Source organism: Lampris incognitus, chromosome 5 (genome assembly GCF_029633865.1).
Source record: "Lampris incognitus isolate fLamInc1 chromosome 5, fLamInc1.hap2, whole genome shotgun sequence".
Lineage (NCBI taxonomy): Eukaryota > Metazoa > Chordata > Actinopteri > Lampriformes > Lampridae > Lampris > Lampris incognitus.
In genome coordinates this window covers 31,371,710-31,386,643 of record NC_079215.1, presented here as the reverse complement: position 1 = coordinate 31,386,643, position 14,934 = coordinate 31,371,710, and the positions used below count along the sequence as shown (strand labels likewise).

Here is a 14,934-nt window from a genome sequence, read left to right as displayed (position 1 = left end):
AATCATTAACCCATGTTTATATAATGTAGTTAACTCCGTGTGGGCTCTAGGCTGCTAGCATACATAACATACCTGAGGAGGATGGGCCAACGAGAGATTAACTATGAGCTAGGCAGTCAAAAACTGCATTTCTCCACCTGTATTTGATGCACTTTCATTAGATATTTCAAAAGATTGCTTGTGTTTCCACCATACATGCAAAAGACTTGTTGCACCATTTTCAGCATCGAATTTAGTGAAGTATAACCACACTTTTGACCGTTTAGTTCTCTCTCCACCATTGTCGCTAAGAGCAGGCTCTGTGATACGACAGGATCTGAAAGAGAGATCTCTCTTCTGGATTTAGAATAGCGAAAATGCATTGTAGACAAATGTCTTAATCTTTTGCAAATTAGAAATGGAGTTGGTGAGTTAAAAAGTGCAAGATAACGTTTATGTAGCCTAAATAAATTAGAAATTTAGTTTTCTTAATATTTCCAATACTGATAGCAGAACTGTTAATGTCGGAGCTTCTCAATACTATGATCTTTAATAATTTAGCACTGATGCCCATTTAATACCGGGCTTCTGTACCCATCCCGACTGTTCTCCCCAGATCTAAATCGTCGTTAGAGAATTTAGTCTCTGGGTTGCGAGATTGGAGCAAGTATGGCTGCCAATCATCTGGCAGTGCTCAGGAGAGCAAAAGTGTAGCGACTACTATCAATGAAAAACGCCGCTAAGAGGCTAAGTGTGGATCTATGATGTTCAATGTTCATGATGTTCCTTTTACACACACACACACACACACTCACACACACACACACACACACACACACACACACACATATATATGTATATATATATATCGTTTTTTCCGAAACCGTCAGTGGTGTTGATAGAAGTGCTCAACTAATGAGGAGCGGGATATCAATACAGATGTAGGAAAAACTGTTTTAATACATTGCAGTACAAGCCTGTTTCGTGCGTCGCGCACTCATCAGCCGCTAATGTGATTCAACAAAGAACACACCAGTTCTTTGTTGAATCACATTCTCTCGCTCTCTCTCTCTCTCTCTCTCTCTCTCTCTCTCTCTCTCTCTCTATATATATATATATATATATATATATATATATATATATATATATATATATATATACATATATATATACAGTGCTGCTTGAAAGTTTGTGAACCCTCCAGATATGGTCACTGTTTTTGTAAAAAACATTAAAATAAGCTTATTACACATACATCCAAATCCCAATTTGTAAAGCACACCTTCCAAATAATGGACACACACACAAAAAGAGATATATTTTCATTATTTAATTCAACAAAGGTAGTTTATTTCACAAAAACTGAAAATTTAACATGTGCAAAAGTATGTGAACCCTTGTATTAGTAGCTTGTGGCTCCTCCTTTTGCAGCCATTACTTCAACCAAACGTCTTCTGTAACCACTAACCAGTCTCTCGCATCTGCTTATGGGGCTTTTTGCCCACTCCTCCTTGCAGAACTCAGCCAGTTGAGAGAGGTTGGAGGGACATCTGGTATGTACCAACTTCTTCAGGTCTCGCCACAACATTTCAATTGGATTAAGATCCGGACTTTGACTGGGCCAATCCAGAGTACGAATCCTCTTTCTCTGAAGCCATTCCTTTGTAGTTTTGCTGGAATGCTTTGGGTCATTGTCTTGTTGCATAATCCATTTTCGTCCCAGCTTCAACTCCCTGACTGATGGCAGGAGATTCTGGTCAAGAATTTGTTGATATGCCGGAGAATTCATGGTTCCTTGGATAATATGGAGTCGTCCAGGTCCAGAAGCAGAAAAGCAGCCCCAGACCTTCACATTTCCACCACCATGCTTCACTGTTGGGAGGAGGTTCTTTTCTTCATATGCAGTGTTGGCTTTTCTCCAAACATGTTGGTTTTAATTGTGACCAAATAATTCTATTTTGGACTCGTCTGTCCAGAGAATGGACTTCCAGAAGGCCTTTGGTTTGTCCAAGTGCTCTCTGGCAAAGTTGAAACGGGCAGCTTTGTTCTTTTTTGAGAGCAGAGGCTTCCTTCTAGCAACCCTCCCATGAATGTCATGGCTATTCAATTTCCGTCTGATTGTAGACGCATGCACATTTGTCCCAGATGCTACCAGAGAGGTCTGCAACTCTCTAGAGGTGATGTGTGGGTTGGCCTTTACCTGATGTATTATTTTTCTGGTGCTTCTGGATGATAGTTTTGATGGGTGTCCACTTCTAGGCAGAGTTGCTGTCATGTTGAAGGCCCTCCATTTGTAAATTATTTGTCTTACAGTGGATGGATGGAGCTGGAATCTTTTGGAGATGGTCTTATAGCCCTCCCCAGACTGATGGGCTGTCACTACCCTCTTCTTCATGTCCTCGGATATCTCCTTTGCTCTCGGCATTGTTGATTTGTATGGGACCACAGTGGTTTGGTTGGTTTCCTCTCTCTTTTAATTAGTGCAGGCCAAACCCTTTCCCAAGGATGTCTCATTTCATTGGTCTGCTTAAATGATTAATTAAGCACCCAAATGTGTTTCACCTAAGTCTGTTACCTGCTTGACTTAACCAATGCAGCTGGGGGTTCACTTACTTTTGCACATACACTAATTCCATGTTTCATGTAGTTTTTGGGCTACTTAAACAAGTCCCGCTAAACAAGTGCATGCAACTGATAAACATATATCTGACATTTCATACATAAAAACTGGTGATGATAGAATAAGAAAATCATGGTAAAACAACAGAAAAATCTAAACTGCTCAAGGGGTTCACATACTTTCAAGCAGCACTGTATATATATATATATATATATATATATATATATATATATATATATATATATATATATATATATATACACTACCGTTCAAAAGTTTGGGATCACCCAAACAATTTTGTGTTTTCCATGAAAAGTCACACTTATTCACCACCATATGTTGTGAAATGAATAGAAAATAGAGTCAAGACATTGACAAGGTTAGAAATAATGATTTGTATTTGAAATAAGATTTTTTTTACATCAAACTTTGCTTTCGTCAAAGAATCCTCCATTTGCAGCAATTACAGCATTGCAGACCTTTGGCATTCTAGCTGTTAATTTGTTGAGGTAATCTGGAGAAATTGCACCCCACGCTTCCAGAAGCAGCTCCCACAAGTTGGATTGGTTGGATGGGCACTTCTTTGAGCAGATTGAGTTTCTGGAGCATCACATTTGTGGGGTCAATTAAACGCTCAAAATGGCCAGAAAAAGAGAACTTTCATCTGAAACTCGACAGTCTATTCTTGTTCTTAGAAATGAAGGCTATTCCATGCGAGAAATTGCTAAGAAATTGAAGATTTCCTACACCGGTGTGTACTACTCCCTTCAGAGGACAGCACAAACAGGCTCTAACCAGAGTAGAAAAAGAAGAGGGAGGCCGCGTTGCACAACTGAGCAAGAAGATAAGTACATTAGAGTCTCTAGTTTGAGAAACAGACGCCTCACAGGTCCCCAACTGGCATCTTCATTAAATAGTACCTGTTAGAGCCTGTTTGTGCTGTCCTCTGAAGGGAGTAGTACACACCGGTGTAGGAAATCTTCAATTTCTTAGCAATTTCTCGCATGGAATAGCCTTCATTTCTAAGAACAAGAATAGACTGTCGAGTTTCAGATGAAAGTTCTCTTTTTCTGGCCATTTTGAGCGTTTAATTGACCCCACAAATGTGATGCTCCAGAAACTCAATCTGCTCAAAGAAGTGCCCATCCAACCAATCCAACTTGTGGGAGCTGCTTCTGGAAGCGTGGGGTGCAATTTCTCCAGATTACCTCAACAAATTAACAGCTAGAATGCCAAAGGTCTGCAATGCTGTAATTGCTGCAAGTGGAGGGTTCTTTGACGAAAGCAAAGTTTGATGTAAAAAAAATCTTATTTCAAATACAAATCATTATTTCTAACCTTGTCAATGTCTTGACTCTATTTTCTATTCATTTCACAACATATGGTGGTGAATAAGTGTGACTTTTCATGGAAAACACGAAATTGTTTGGGTGATCCCAAACTTTTGAACGGTAGTGTATATATATATATATATATATATATATATATATATATATATATATCCAGGTTTGACAAGAGAAGCATTATGTTTCCAATTTTAATTCCTCTATTTATTTTTTTTAAATAAGCAGACAATATTTACACTAGTATTACAAGTTCCATTCTGTTTGGTGCTGAGTTTGAACAAATGTATTTATATCCACCTAATACTATTACAACTAAATTGCTGTTTTGTTCCTTATTTGGTTTGAATTCACTCTACATACATGCAGAAGTTGTAGTCAGTTATAGTTATCCACAGGCCATTATGAATCTTCTCCACACATAGCTAATACTATAGCAGCTGTTTATTCAACAACCCTCCCCCCTCCGAACACCCCTCCCCCCCGTACACGCACACACACACACACACGCACAAGCACACACACGCACATGCACATGCTTTCCCAACCCCAAATGTGAACGGAACAACTGTTGATATTGTGGGTAGCGTGAGCGCTCTACAGTATGAGAGTCATAGAGAGGAAACGGATTTTGGTTTTCTCTCTCATGTAGCCTCTTTTGTAGGTACTTGAAAAGTGGGTAGCTCTTATGTTTGTGTTTCAGTACAGTAATTAACGAGGAGTGGAGACAAGAGGCAGTAATTTTATCCTGAATCCCAGTGTGTGGGCTTTCTGTCTGCGCCAATGCGCTCGCTCTCTCTCTCTCGCTCTCTCTCTCTCTCTCACTTGCTCGCTCTCTCTCACACACACTTCGATGCTCACGTACATTTTAAGCACACCTTTGCATAAATAGACAATAACCCCTTCTATTGAATAGAATTTGTGCCTATACAAAAAGTTTGTTGAAAGGCGGTGCACATAAATTATTGTTTTCCTAACATATGCCCACAGTAAAAGCAAAAGACAGACAGGATTGCTTTGCTTTGAATTATTATCCAAATTAAATCACAAAGGTTGCAAGATTACTTTTCTTAAATGAGATGTGGTTTTTGTGCCATTTTGATATCCTGTCCAGACCTTTGAATGAAATCTACATAGCTGTTGCATTTTGCTGTATGTGCTTTCTGTTTGAAATTTTGCCTAAGATGGAGCGCATCACTGGACAATAATTTTCATGTCACACCACAAATGTTCAATGGGATTTAAGTCTGGGCTTTTGCTGGGTCATTCCCGGATATCAACCCTTTTTTTTGAGCCATTTAGTTTTTGCTATGCGCTTAGGATTTATTTTGGAATATACATCTTAACCCTAAATGCAGATCTCTTGCTGAATGAAACTGGTTCTCCCTTAAGTGTTCAACCGCCCTAAGTTCTCCCACACAACTCCCCTGTGCAGCCTCTTAGGTGGACCCCCGCATGAATGCGACCAAGTCTAATATGAACTTGTACTTTTCAAAAAGAAAAGGTTTGCTATGCGACCATTTTGGTCTAACTCTAACCTGTCTTTATTTTCATAATATAATAAAGCTGGGTAAAACATTTACACTCACACGTGCAACTCAAATCTACGGTTGACTCAGATCGGGCAGCGACAATAATATGCAACACTTCCTGTGATGACTGCAACCTACAAACCTTGAGGAAGTTGTTCCTTTGTAACTTTCACATTGTTTTGGATTATCAAAACTCTTTTAATAACGTTTGACCATGTTGCCACCTGATCTGAATCAATCGTAGATGTTAGTCGTGCACCCACATGGTTGATTAGATCAGGCAGCAACAGAAAGCAGTGTTGGTCGAGCAAGCTAGAGAGTGAATGAAGAGAGGGACCGGCGATAGCGAGAACATTTTTCAAAGGTTTTGAATCCCCGCAAGCACAAAAGGTTCTTCATCATACAGGGCGGTATGGTGGTGCAGTGGTTAATGTGGTCACCTCACAGCAAGAAGGTCCTGGATTCGAACCCTGGGTTAGTCCAACCTTGGGGGTTGTCCCGGATTGTCCTCTGTGTGGAGTTTGCATGTTCTCCCCGAGTCTGTGTGGGTTTCCTCCAGGTGCTCCAGTTTCCTCCCACAGTCCAAAGACATGTAGGTCAGGTGAATCGGCCGTACTAAATTGTCCCTAGGTGTGTGTGTGTGTGTGTGCGTGTGTGTGTCGGCCCTGTGATAGACTTGCGGCTCGTCCAGGGTGTCTCGCCGCCTGCCACCCAATTAGTGCTGGGATAGGCTCCAGCATCCCTGTGACCCTGAGGAAGGATAAGCGGTTTGGATAATGAATGAATGAATGAAAGGTCCAGTAATATGCGAGAATAGCGGCAGACAGATACACACACAAGCACACATGACCAAATGCATAATCCCCTCCAGGCTATCTGCCTGGTGGGGATAAAGACAATACAATTATCTGTATATGCCACTAAACTGAACTAAGAGCACGTCTTCTATGCTTCAACATTTGAAATGGAAGCTTATGGGATCCACTTAAGAGGCACCACATGCAAAGTAAGCTAAAGCTGCTGTTGGTTCCTTCTACCAAAATGATCAATAGTTTATAGCCACTACTGTACTATGCTTGACGGTTGGGATGCTGTTACATGGTTGTAGAGCTGTATTTGGTTTGCACTGAATATAGTGCTTTGCTTTCAGGTCAAAGAGCTCAACTGTAGTCTCATCAGACTACAAAATCTTCCTCCAAAAGGTCTCAGATTTTGTCACATGGCCTAACCAAGCTTCACGTGTGAATTAATGTTGTCCTTTCTCAGAAGCATATTCCTTCTACCCACTCTCCCAAAGATGCCAAATCTGGGAATTTCTAGAGACTCTGATCTCTGGAAAACTTTTTCCATTTGAGTCGATGAGCTGTGCAGCGCCGTGACTGTTGTAGCTGGTATTTTGGTGACTTCTCTGACAGTTGCTCTTTTTATCTGGTTGTAGTTTAATTGGATGGCCTGATCTTGGTCATGTCTAGATTGTGCCACATTCATTCCATTTTGTTACAGTACACTTTTCTTTGCTGCTAGGAAGGTTCAAAGTTTTGCCAACCTTTTTATAACCTTCCCCTGCTCTTTGGCTCCTAACAACTATGATGATGATATTTAATGTGCAATTGTGCAGCTGAAAAAAATGGATTGGAAATCAGCATAGGTGTACCTTGTTTAAGTATTCAGTATGATCTCTCAAACTGAATATACCTGGAATTTAAGTGAACAATGCAAAGGGGGTGAATGCTTGTTAAGTTTCTATTTTTAATACAATTCAGGAAAATGTGAATACTTTCATTTCATCCTAAAATGATAGAGAATGACTTCAGCGGAAGTGGGGAAAAAATCCCATTTTAACTATATTTTGTTTTCACTTTGCACAACAAAACAAGAAATAATAGGGTGAATAATACTTTGTGAAGCCACTGTATAAGACTTTACCTCATGTAACCTCTTATGATTTGGATGATGGATTAAATGAAATACAAAAAGACATAGGCATCTACAACTCACAGTGGAACAAAAGGGTCCCTTTTCATTCCCAGTTGTTTGTTTTGTTTGCCCTGTGACTGGTGTTGTTATTACATTGGGATGGTATGCAGACAGGTAACAAGCCATGGAAAGACTGGGGCCATTGTATAGAGCAACTGATCTAATATCACCACCACTTCTCTTAATAAACCATAATGAGGAAGAGTCTGGTGGTAAGGTGGCGAATGAAGGAACAAGGGAGCAGCAGAAGGATGAGGTGCGTGACAACCGCAGATTGCGAGATGAAATGAGGAGAGACAAGTGACATCTAGAAAAAGCAAAAAAAAAGAAAAAAGAATGAGATTTAGAAGGAGAAGTTAGACAAAGGAGTGTTTGAAGAGAGAGGGGGATGGGATGGTGGGAACCACATAGCTTTCATGCCTGAGACATGTTGGCATTCAGTGCTCCGGGCTTGTTTTGGTACAAGAAGATGAGTTGAGGTTCCACGTCTTTGTCTAAGGTTGCCGGAGAATGACAGAAGTTGAGACGCTGGAGTGAAAACATGGCTCCATGTGTATGTGTTTTTTTTTTCCTTGTTTCTTTACATTGACTACAGCTCAAATAAGATTGAGATCCCATAAGAAAAAAAAAATCCCACCTGACAGCTAAGAAATAATTGGTTGTGTACTAGCAGGAATGGGAAAAAAAGCTAAATGTATTCACAGCCGCTTTTGTTGTCCTCATTTTTGGTGCACTTCACGCTGTTCTGATACCGAATTTGTTCTAAAACATATATTGCGGACACAGCCATATGCCCAAGTGAAAACAAACGGGCCCCGGGTTGTCACAGTGAAATCTTTGATGAGTTTATTAATGCGAACAGAAGAACAGAGAAGACCGTGCAAAGTTCAGCAGCGTCAATGCTTCTGCTAGATTTAATTAGAGTGAAACGGCATGAAAACCTTTGTTAAACAGTGTTGCTGCAGCTTAACTGAAATTTCGGTAATGCTTTACATTAAATGCTTGTATTAAGTTAGTGTTAGGTAGGTAATAAGGCCTGTAAATGACCCACATAATTTTGTCATAATATTTTTTATTATTATTGATTTGTATGGTGCTCATTATTGATTTGTATTTGGTGCCTAAAGTACAGTCCTGATTGATATATTAACAGCGAACTACACTTCCTTTTGTTATGTGACCTTTATTTTGAAAAACTCTGGTCTCCCATGATGCTGTGCGCTGCTGCGAGAAAACGGCAGAACAAAACTGAAAGTTGGACACGATGGTCATGTTTGCTATGCACAGAACGAATTCACAACTTATAATTCATTGATCATCATCATTTATTTAGCACCTAGCTGGAAGGCGAACAGCTCTTACGGTGGTTCTATGGTGTGTCTACGGTGTGACTAGTAAAATGCTGCAATAAATGGTCTGATACCGCACCATGGACCCATCAGTCGTTATTGGAGTGCATCGTCTGAATAAAGTCCGGCTGGAATGCTACAGTAAGAGCTAGCCTCTTTATCAACCCCGCCACCACGCTGCCAGAGGAGGTCTATGAGGACGAGTCACGGAGCTAAGTTGCTACTAGTCTACAAGGGACAATTCATCAGGCGTCTTGGCACCATTTCATCGGGCAACTCGGCACCATTTTACAGGTCTTCTAGACAAAGGAACTCTACTCTCATCAGGCAGCTGGCTTGAAGGTTGGTGTGACGGTCAGACTCTAAAGGTATGGAACATTTCATTGATTGATAAGGAACAATTCATCTTCACTGAGAACATTGATAAACATATGGTTTGAGAAGAAAAGGTTTAAGAAGAAAAATACATCAACAACAATGGACATTTATTGAATTTGATGTTTCTCAATGTGAAGCTGATGGGACTTTATAGAACAAATAAGTTCACACAAAGTAACAAGTGAATCAAGTGACTTTGTTTATTGACTGTTATTATTATTACTATCCATTTACTGATCATCCTTCCTGTTGACTGTAAAAAAAAGGGGGAAAATGTTTAATGCATGATTTATACAGTCTGAATGATAACTCAATGTTGTATTCAGTGGAGAGATTGATATTATAACCTTGCAGTCAGTAATATAACAGTCAGCCTACAGTAATAGGCTCTAGTCCTCTAAGCAGTCTGTAGCTATACCAGGTTCTCTGCTCCTCTCTTCGGGTAGTCTATGGGCTATAGTAAAGGCAAACAATTCATTACATCACATTTATCATGGCAGAATTGAATATGACCGAAACAGAGAATCCTGCCCCACAGTCAGAGCTAGAGAATCAGATAAATAGACTACAGCTTAAAATTAGTAAGCTACAAGAGGCTCTCAACGAAACGCTAGAGACTACCGAGATAGAACACTTAGAGAAGGAAATTCAGACTAAGGAAGAAACACTAAGTAGCCTCCAAAGTCAACTTGAAGAACAAAATGGGGATAGCCTCCGACGCTCGACTCGAGTGAAGATCTCGACTCCTAAAATGCTTGAACTGCAACAAGAGGAGGTGAGGAAGAAGGAGAGAAAGCTCCTTTCCGCGTACGAAAAATGGAAGAGTCGAGCTCGTGAGTCAAGAGAGCGGCTAAAGAAAGACCTCAAGGAAACTGAGCTGGCATCTCTGCTTGATACTTTGGAGAAGGATAAAGAGGCTGTGTTGAACACCTATAATGACATACGAGGTCACTTCACACCCTCAGCCGAAATGAGAAGCCGTGTTGATGCATGTGAGGCAGCTACAACAGAGATTAAGAAAATCGCCTACGAGAGGATTGTAGACATCGATTTAGATTTTGATGCAGAACAAGCACAACGACGTCTCAAGGAGCTACTCAAGGGCGGCTATGCGCGCTCAATCTATGGATCCACTGTCTCAAGAGTGTCAAAGTCAGTCCACAGCCAAGAAGGCAGCACTTTAACAGTCAAACGTGTGGACGCGGCAGCAGAGCTTGCAGCAAAGGAAGCGGAGTTCGAAGGGTTGCTTGAAGAAGATAAGCAAAGGGAGAAGATACAACGTTTGGAGGAGCAACAAAGGACACTAGAGGAGCAACGAAGGACGCTAGAGGAGCAACAAAGGTGGCAGCTTGAAGTGGAAAAATGCGCTCTTGAACGTCTACAGGCAGAAAAGGACTTAAGGGCTGCACGGGCCAGACTTCAAGTCTATAACCAGGGAACATCACAGGGTGGCAGTGTCCACTCTAATGATCCTGAAAGAAATCTTCACGGCTCCCCAGCTACCAGCAACCAAACCCTCAATATAACAGCATCGTCACCTGACGTAAACATGTCGTCCCTCGACCGGGCCCTCCAAGATAGTATAGCCCTGAACAGACTTCCAGTGCCAGAGCCATCGGTATTTAATGGCGACCCCATTCAGTTCATTGAGTGGAGAACTTCATTCATGTCACTCATTGACTCAAAGGCCATCTCCTCAGCAGACAAGCTTTACTACTTAAGCGGCCCAGCTCGTAAGACACGAGCTGGGCCGGCGAGTCTTACAAGGACGCATGGAGCAAACTGAATCACCGATACGGACAGGCCTTCGTCATACAGAGAGCCTTCAGAGACAGGCTCACAAAGTGGCCAAAAATCCAACCAAGGGATGCAGAGGGACTTAGAGACTTTTCCGACTTCTTGAACGCCTGCCAAGACGCAATGTCTCATGTGAAGAGCCTCGAAATATTGAACGACTGTGAAGAGAACATGAAGCTGGTCCACAAACTGCCAGACTGGGCAGCATCTCGATGGAACAGGAAGGCTACGGAAGCCTTGGACAGGAATCAAGAATTCCCCAGCTTCAAGGACTTCACCACCTTCATGGGAAAGGAGGCAGCGATCGCATGCAATCCGATCACCTCACCTTATGCCTTACGCAACCCCGAGTCTAGCACAGCAAAACTGAATAACAGGGACCCTAAGAGGAACAAGGCGAGTGTTCTGAGTACGCAAACTGAAACGGACGGTGACAAGCAAAAGCCAGCCAGCGCAAAGGAAAAACCCCCCTGTGCGTTCTGCCAAGACAGTCAACACGGGCTACATGCATGTCCCAAGTTCATCGCCAAGACTCTGGAGGAGAGAAGAGAATTCGTGAAAGAGAACAAGCTCTGCTATGGCTGCACCAAACCCGGCCATAGCGCGAAGGACTGTCGACATAGACATACCTGCAACACCTGCAAAGGCAAACACCCCACCTGTCTTCACAATGACAACCACGTGAAAAGGGAACCGTCTGCAGCTCGGGAAAACACTCCCCCAAGCAACGCTAATGAATCAGAAGCTGCCGCGACTGCAATGTCACATGCTGTCACGACTGGACAGTCTACCAACACATCGATGATTGTGCCCGTATGGGTTTCGTCCAAGAACAACTCAGGAACAGAAAAACTTGTCTACGCCCTGCTGGATACACAGAGTGACACCACATTCGTCGACGAGGAAGTGAGCAGCGTTCTAAAGGCAGAGTCCTGTCCAGTGAAACTGAAGTTAACGACAATGATAGGACGTGACAGTATCGTGAAAAGCCAACGAGTCTTGGGGCTTCGTGTGCGCGGTTACAGATCTTCCCTCCACATCGACCTTCCTCCTGCCTACGCTAAGGACGGTATACCGGTGAACCGCGCCCACGTTCCTACAAGTGAAACAGCCAGACAATGGAATCATCTCTCCGCAGTCGTAGACGAGATTCCACCGCTGCAAGATTGTGATATTGGTCTTTTAATAGGATACAACTGTGCGAGGGCAATGGCACCAAGAGACGTAATAGCAGGAGGAAATGAAGAGCCTTACGCAATCCGAACTGACCTTGGATGGAGCATCGTGGGTTGCTCTTCACCGCGCCTTGACACTCCAAGCGTGGCGAGACAGTGTTTCCGGGTAGCTGTGAAGGAGCTCCCGCCAGTCACCCCTGCAGATGCTATTCGCATTCTGGAGTCCGACTTCAAAGATGCCAAGGAGGATGAAAAGATGGTGTCCCAGGAAGATATCTTGTTCCTGGACAAACTCAAAAACGGCATCCAGAAGAACAGTCAAGGTCACTACGAAATGCCCTTACCTTTTAAGGGGAGACCCAACCTACCTGACAACAAACAGCTTGCCATCGTTCGTCTCAGCCATCTGAAGAGGAAGCTGTCAAAGGATGAAAGATACAAAGAACAGTACATCAAGTTCATTGAGGATGTCATAGAAAAGGGTGACGCAGAGGAAGTACATGATGATGGGAAGGAAGGAGAAAAATGGTACATACCTCATCATGGTGTCTACCATACCAAGAAGCCAGACAAACTGCGCATGGTATTCGACTGCTCTGCCAAATACAAGGGAACCAGTCTAAACGATCATCTGCTCACCGGACCCGACTTGATGAACAATCTCAATGGTGTTCTCCTTCGCTTCCGACTGCATTCCACTGGGTTGATGTGTGACATAGAAAAGATGTTTCACCAATTCCACGTGAGCGAGACGGATCAGGATTACCTGCGCTTCCTGTGGTGGAAGAAAGGAGATCTCAGCACGCAACCTCAAGAGTACCGAATGAGGGTGTATATCTTCGGTGCTGCCTCATTGCCTGGTTGCGCAAACTACGGCTTGAAGTACCTGGCTACTGAGAACAGAGACCTATACCCCCTTGGTTCACAGTTCATTCTGAGAGACTTTTATGTCGATGACGGTGTCGCAAGTATGGACAGTACAGAGAAGGCTATTCAGCTCGCTCGAGAAGCCAGAGAACTTTGTGCCCTGGGTGGCCTTAGACTCCACAAATTTGTGTCCAACGACAGAGCTGTAATAGAAAGCATACCGTCATTTGAACGTGCATCAGAAATCAAAGATCTTAACCTTACCTTGGATGACCTACCTTCAGAAAGAGCGTTGGGGATCCAATGGCACATCGAGTCAGACTGCTTGAAGTTCAACATCAATCTCAAGGATCAACCTGCAACACGCCGAGGTATACTGTCTACGGTTGCCTCCTTGTATGACCCCCTAGGGTTTGTCGCCCCATTCTTGCTCATCGGAAAGGGAGTACTGCAGGAAATGTGCAGACATGGAACGGGTTGGGATGATCCTCTGACTGATGAACTTCGCCCACGGTGGGAGAGATGGAAAAATGACCTTACCAACATGGAGAAGATAGACATTCCCCGGAGCTATGCACCTGCAAACTTTGGGAGGGTCACCAGACAGGAGTTACACCACTTCTCCGATGCAAGCACGACTGGCTACGGACAGTGTTCATGTCTTAGACTCGGAAATGAATGGAGGTTGGGTAGAGTTTTAGAGACTGTAGATAGAGATGGACTGGTTAGGAGGGTGAAGATCTGTCTAGGGGATAGAAACCTAGGCAAAAAAGGTGAACAGCTCACCAAGCAGACAGTGCTTGAACGGCCAGTTCAAAAACTGGTCTTGTTACTAGATAGTGACTAGTTAGTTACTAACTAACACATGCCTTGCATCTCTTGAGATGCGTTTTTTATTTTGTTTTAAAATACTTGACGCTCCTTTCCCACGATACTTATGGTTTATGGTCATTTTGAGTTGAGAAATCATTTTTTTTTGCTTATGCTTGATTGTCTATATTCAAAACATTAATGATTTGGTGGGAGTGTAAATGACCCACATAATTTTGTCATAATATTTTTTATTATTATTGATTTGTATGGTGCTCATTATTGATTTGTATTTGGTGCCTAAAGTACAGTCCTGATTGATATATTAACAGCGAATTACACTTCCTTTTGTTATGTGACCTTTATTTTGAAAAACTCTGGTCTCCCATGATGCTGTGCGCTGCTGCGAGAAAACGGCAGAACAAAACTGAAAGTTGGACACGATGGTCATGCACAGAACGAATTCACAACTTATAATCATTGATCATCATCATTTATTTAGCACCTAGCTGGAAGGCGAACAGCTCTTACGGTGGTTCTATGGTGTGTCTACGGTGTGACTAGTAAAATGCTGCAATAAATGGTCTGATACCGCACCATGGACCCATCAGTCGTTATTGGAGTGCATCGTCTGAATAAAGTCCGGCTGGAATGCTACAAGGCCCTTATAAGTCCTTATAAAATGCTGATCAATATTATGTGTTAACAAGACTAACATGCCAGATAAATGTTCCTGGTCCCCGGTAAGTGTTAATAATAGCATCATAAACACCCTGAGAACAGGATAAACGGTTTGGGTAATGGATGGCTGGAAAGACGTTTTTGGCCACTAGGTGGCGCTTAAAGAAATATGCAAAACCTACTTTTTCCACACTCGTCTTAGGCTGTAGCGTCCAAGGACTCTAATGATTAAAAGTTAAGAATTTTGATTCACAAAATGCAAAAGGTATGACTTATAAGGGCCTTACTACCCATTAACTAATGCTTATTATAGTCTTAATACGTAATAATGTTAAGACATTTATAAGGGCCTTATTACCTATTAGCTAACAGTCATTACATGCACTTAATGTAACGAGTTACTGACATTACCTACTGCCTCGTAGA

General features: G+C 42.4%; 1 protein-coding gene across 1 annotated transcript in view; it reads left to right on the top strand.

Annotated features, from left to right (window-relative positions):
* The window catches only part of gstcd (glutathione S-transferase, C-terminal domain containing), a 103,546-nt gene that overhangs the window by 12,302 nt on the left and 76,310 nt on the right, over window positions 1–14,934 (top strand). The window lies entirely within an intron of this gene.